The following is a 6,000-nucleotide window of genomic DNA, read 5'->3' on the forward strand; positions in this document are numbered from 1 at the left end:
TGAGCCTTGAGGTACTCCATACTGCACTTGTGATTGATATGATACCTCTTCATTCACTGCTATGAATTGATGGCGGTCATACAAGTACGATTTAAACCATGCTAATGCACTTCCATTAATGCCAACAAAGTGTTCTAGTCTATTTAAGGGAATGTTGTGGTCAATATTGTCGAATGCAGCACTAAGATCAAATAGCAGTAATAGAGAGATACAACCACGGTCTAAATCCTGACTGGAAATCCTCACAGATACCATTTTTCTCTAAGAAGTGTGACGAGTCAGCTGCCTCCTCCCTGATTGTCACCGGCACCCCGTCCTAAATCGCCACCCTTCACCAGGCTCCCGACTGGAGTGGGTGTGTGAGAGGAGGGGCGCTGGACGAGTCAGGGCTGGCGGCGTGTGATGGGGCACACCTGAAGGAAATGGAGCCTCATCACCGCCGCTGTTTAAAAGCCCAACGCGCCTCTCCTCGGGAGACCGGTCTCTTCCCCGTGCATGCACACTGGTGTCCTCGTGGGTCTGGGAAGGGTGCGTTGAGGGACTCCCGCGCCACTGGAGACGTGAGCTGCCGGACCCGCGATCCGGATGGGAACCGTACCCGTCTACATGGCCGACGGGCCAGGATGCCGGGCCGTCCATCCCCTGCCAGCGCCGCGGCCAACAAGAGTGATGCGGCCGCTAGAGGAAGCCGCCGCCCCCCGCCCCCCGCCCCTTACCTGGACCCTTCCTCCATGAACACTGCCCGACCCACAAGAACCCCGCAGCACGACGAGGACACCAGATTCCCTGTTTATTTTGGACTCTCTTCCCTTCTGGCCACCTTTATCCCCTGTTTTATTTGATTTTCTGTTAATAAAAGCCTCTCCAAGGCCTGACGCCACGCCCACTGTGTCTGTCTTGTGCTCCTCCCATCACAGAAGGAATATAATTATGAGGATACTACCTTTTCTAGTATCTTGGACAGAAAAGGGTGATTCGAAATCGGTGTATAATTAACTAGTTCTTTAGGGTCAAGTTGTGGTTTTTTGATAAGAGTCTTAATAAGAGCCAGTTTGAAAGTTTTTGGGACATATCCTAATGACAATGAGGAATTAATAATAGTCAGAAGAGGATCTATGACTCCTGGAAGAACCTCTTTTAGGAGCTTAGATGGTATAGGGTCTAACATACATGTTGTTGGTTTAGATGATTTAAAAAGTTTATACAATTCTTCCTCTCCTATAGTAGAGAATGAGTGGAACTGTTCCTCAGGGGATCTATAGTGCACTGTCTGATGCGAAATACCTCTAGTTTTGTACTCCTCCAGCTGCGCTCCATTTTCCGGTCTGCTCTCTTTAGGATGTGAGTGTGCTCATTATACAACGGTGTCAGACTGTTTTCCTTAAACTTCCTTTAGTGTAAAGGAGCAACTGTTCTGTTTTGTACTGTTCTGAGGTTTTGGATATGCTAAGGAATTGGGATACATCAGGAAGATTACTGACAAAGCAGTCTTTTGTGGTAGAAGGGATGGTTCTACCATACTTGTAACAAGAAGTAGAATTTAGCTATATGAAGTTTGCACAAAACTAAAAAAGGATCTGAGATATCTTCGCTTGGCTGCATAATTTCAACACCATCAATATCAATTACATGTGACAGTATTAAATCTAGAGTATGATTTTGACAGTGAGTAGGTCCTGAGACTTGTTGTCTAACCCCAATAAAGTTCAGAATGTCTATAAATGCTGATCCCAATGCATCTTTTTCATTATCAACATGGGTAATAAAATCACCAACAATTAAAACTTTATCTGCAGCCAGCACTAACTCAGATGTGAAATCAGCAAACTCTTTAATAAAGTCTGTATGGTGCCCTGGTGGCCTGTATACAGTAGCCAGTACAAGCATTACATGGGATTTATCATTAACACTTGTTTCTCTGGATAATGTTATATGAACCATTACTTCAAACAAGTAGTACTTGAAACCTGTCCTCTAAAAAAAAACTGAAAACATTATTATAAATTGAAACAACACCTCCCCCTTTACCTTTTGGACGTGGCTCATGTAATCTAGGGGGTAGACTCCTTTAAAATAATGTATTCATCAGATTTTAGCCAGGTTCTGTCAAACAGAGCACATCTAGATTATGATCAGTGATCATATAATTTACAAAAAGTGCTTTCATAGAAAGGGACCTCATATTCAATAATTCATTAAGTAAAAAAAAAAACGCATTAAAGAATGCAATAGAAACGGCAGACTGGTTAAAAAATGAAAAAAAAAATTCTGAGAAAATTCATCCTGCAAGTTGATTCCCCAGCAGAAGCATCGCTTGTATGTATTTTGTGCTGTAAAAGTAATGTTCATGAAAGCTAAATGGCTTAGCTAATTACAGTATTTTGCTGTTTGTTTTCTAGTTTCACTCTCTCAGTTTTCATCCTTCATCTCATATGTATGGATTCAGTTCAATGTGAAGAAAATAAATCTACATAAAAAGAACTCCGGATTTCTTCATGTTCATGAATAGAGAGAGTTTATCTCACTGTTTAGTTGGAGTTGTTACACACGTGTCTGGGCGAGAACAGTACAGTCGGTTTAGCCAGTCTGCCTGCTTCCTGACCTGGGCCACAGTTAGTCAAGGACAAACTCCAAGACTATGTGCCATATTTCTCAACCTGTCCTCCAACCAATACGCCTGTATAGGTCGTTTGTCCAAATCCCTGAAATACGACCCATCAGAGCGTATACTACAATTGCGCCCCTATTGGCAAAAGGTCGTTTTCATATTAATGTTTTGTACTCTTTTATTTGCACTCTGATTTGCGTTTCGTGTAGCTCAGTTGGTAGATTATTGCGCTATACATTGATAGGTAATCATGCTATCATGGGTTCGATCCCAGGGAACGGATGTGCACGACAATGTATATGCTCAATAAATCATAATTTAGCATGATTTCTGTGAGGGTTAGGTTTAGGGGTGGGGTTAGTTGTGGTCATTCGAACGAATAAGCCACCTAGTAAAATATGTAGGAAATACTGTGAGATCGGTGTAAAAAGCCCACACATTGCATTTAAATAAACGTGCGTTTTGATTGGTAATGACGTTATACGTCATTTCATGACGACAGACACAACGCGATACTGTCATTATTTTTACGCCCGCTAGAGGGCGCTTAACTTTAAAACGTAAATATAGGTAGTAATAAGGTGCTTGCACAAACGACCTATATGGTCGTTTTTTGTTGGAGGACAGGCTCATATTTCTAGAGAGAAGAGCAACAACTTTTCAACAGGTCAAGTCTGCCCCAAAAACATGTCCAATTGTCTGTGAAACCTATGTTATTCTGTGGGCACCACTTAGACATCCAGCCATTGAGTGATGACAATCTGCTATGCTTCTCGTCACCACGGTAAGCAGGGAGGGGACCAGAGCATATTACAGTGTCTGACATCGTGTCCCTTCCCTCGGTCAGGGAGTAGAACAACTGGCAGTGAGTGGTCTCTGTAGAAGCAAACAGGTGTACCTGAGCGGCTCTGAACCACCTCTAAATCAGCTGGACCGTCAGGGGATGGAGTCGTCATTCTCCCGGGAGCATTGCTCGAGACAGCTCGTCGGCTGTACGACTGAGCAGGCCTGGAATGTGAAGGGCACGAAGTGACCTAAGAACCTTCTGACTCCAAAGGAGGAGGTGGCGGCGAGTTGCGACATGCGACGAGAGCACAGACCACCTTGTCGGTTGATGTATGCAACAGTCGCAATGTTGTCCATTCGGACCAGCACATGCTTACCTCGTAAGAGACCTTTGAGACGGTTCAAGGCAAGGTGCGCTGCTAACAACTCTAGGCAATTGATGTGCCACTGCAGCTGCAGGCCCGTCCAAACCCCTGAGACTGCATGCCCGTTGTACGTGGCCCCCCAGCCAGTGGTGGAGGCATCCGTGTAAACCACAGCATGCCTGGAGATCTGCTCTAGGGGCACCCCTGCCCAGAGAAATGCAAGATCTGACCACGGAGTGAGGGTTTGGCGACAGGCCGGTGTAACTTGGACCTGGTGAGTGAACGAGAGCTGCCTCAGTGACTTTTGTGAAATCACGGGGAGACCGGGACAGCCCACAGGGCACTCGCGGTGACCTTCGTTGTTCGAAGCGCAAGGTCAGTGGCGGTTCGGAGTTCTTCCAGAAGCGCTGGATCGTGACCACCCTCGTGCAGGTCCTTCAGTGCCTTAGCCTGGTGCACCTGCAGTAACGCCATAGCGAAAGCATAGATGCCACTTCGGGATCCAACTCAGGCTTTGCCACCGTCCCAGAGGGTGGTAGCGCAGCCGAATCGTCATCCGACAGCTTTCCCTCCAATGCTGAGATCGACATCTGGTCGGGGGGAGTCCCACTGGATACCGCTGGTACGCTCCTTGAAGAGGGCCCAGCGCATTCCGTGGGTTGCTCCACTGGATCAGAGGTGCAAGAGGAGTGGTGGTCCCCAGAGGGTTGGTTCCCTGTGGGGACCACCACTGTGACCCTCAAACCACCCGCGCTACTGCCGGAAGTGGTTCTCGTCTGTCGGCCGCCAGAACGAGCCCCAGATCGCGGCCGCGGCAACAGGACTCCGCCCCCCTGAAGGTAGCGGAGCCTGGTTCGCAGCTCCGAGATGGTCATATTCCCGCAGTGAGAACATAACTCATCCACGAAAGCCACCTCAGCGCGCTCGACGCCCAGACACGTGAGGCAGCGATCGTGACCATCAGCCGTTGCCAGGTAACGACCGCACCCAGAAACGCACGGGTGAAACGGCATCCTTATAAGGACGATCCGTCGTCTTTACAAAGACGCACCCGTGAAGCACTTTTAGAGAAATTTGCTCTTTAGGAAATGCTCTTTTAGTGCTGAGGCGCACAGGGGAATTGGCCGCTTGCAACACGACAGGGGTAGTGCAGCCTGAAGTGTGCAATCCACTCGACACAGGAACGACCGCCGCTGAAGCGCCAACACACGAAGCTTCCGAGAGCGTGCTGAACTCGTAGTTCACAGCAGACACAGTTGAGCAGAGCGATACTAACGCTCGGCTCCGAAGCGAAAAGCTGGAATGCATTCAGGGGCGTAGATTACGCGGGGGACGTGTCCCCCCCCCCACTTTTAATATCAAGGAAATTCGTCCCCCGCACTTTTTCGGTCAAGTTTGTTCGCATAGAGGTTTTCAGGAGCTGGTGTGAATAAATATAGACTTAGACCCAAAGAGACAGGATTGTCTGCACATGATTTGATATTTTATTCTGACTCAGAAGACGAGATGAACATCACGGAGCGCTAAACACTCTGTGTAAGTTTCATTCATACTCGAAGCCAGAGGGCACTCTCGCGCAGAAATCATACCAGGAAACTCCTAATATGGACAAAAGCGTCCAGCTATGCTGTATGAAAGTAGTTGTTTTCACAGAAAAACAGACACTTTTGGAAACACGAACACATTAAACATACGATTGCGACAATATGGTTTTTCAAGTCATCTCCAGCAGGTGATAAATAAAGTATATGAACAATGCAGTGTTATTACAGTATAGAAACTATTCTGCCTTATTATATGATAAAAAAATTTTGTAGTGTATATAAACAAATCATTATTTTTTGTTATTGTCCAGCAGTTATAGATTTTTAAGCCAATTAAAAGCCTGAAGTTAGAGAAAAATATAAGTTGCCTATACACTACCAATCAAAATGTTTGAACAGTAAGCTTGTTAATGTTTTTTAAAGAAGTCTCTTCTGTTCAACAAGCCTGCATTTATTTGATCCAAAGTACAGCAAAACAATAACTGATTTCTATTTGAATATATTTCAAAATGTAATTTATTGAGATTTAAAAGCTGAATTTTTAGCATCATTCCTCCAGAAATAATTCTGATATTCTGATTTGATGCTCAAAAAAACAAGTAAACAAAGAAAAAAAAAACAGCGGAGTAGATTTTTTTCAGGTTTCTTTGATGAATAGAAAGGTCAGGAGAACAGCATTCACATGAAATAGAAATCT

Source organism: Carassius carassius, chromosome 46 (genome assembly GCF_963082965.1).
Source record: "Carassius carassius chromosome 46, fCarCar2.1, whole genome shotgun sequence".
NCBI lineage: Eukaryota > Metazoa > Chordata > Actinopteri > Cypriniformes > Cyprinidae > Carassius > Carassius carassius.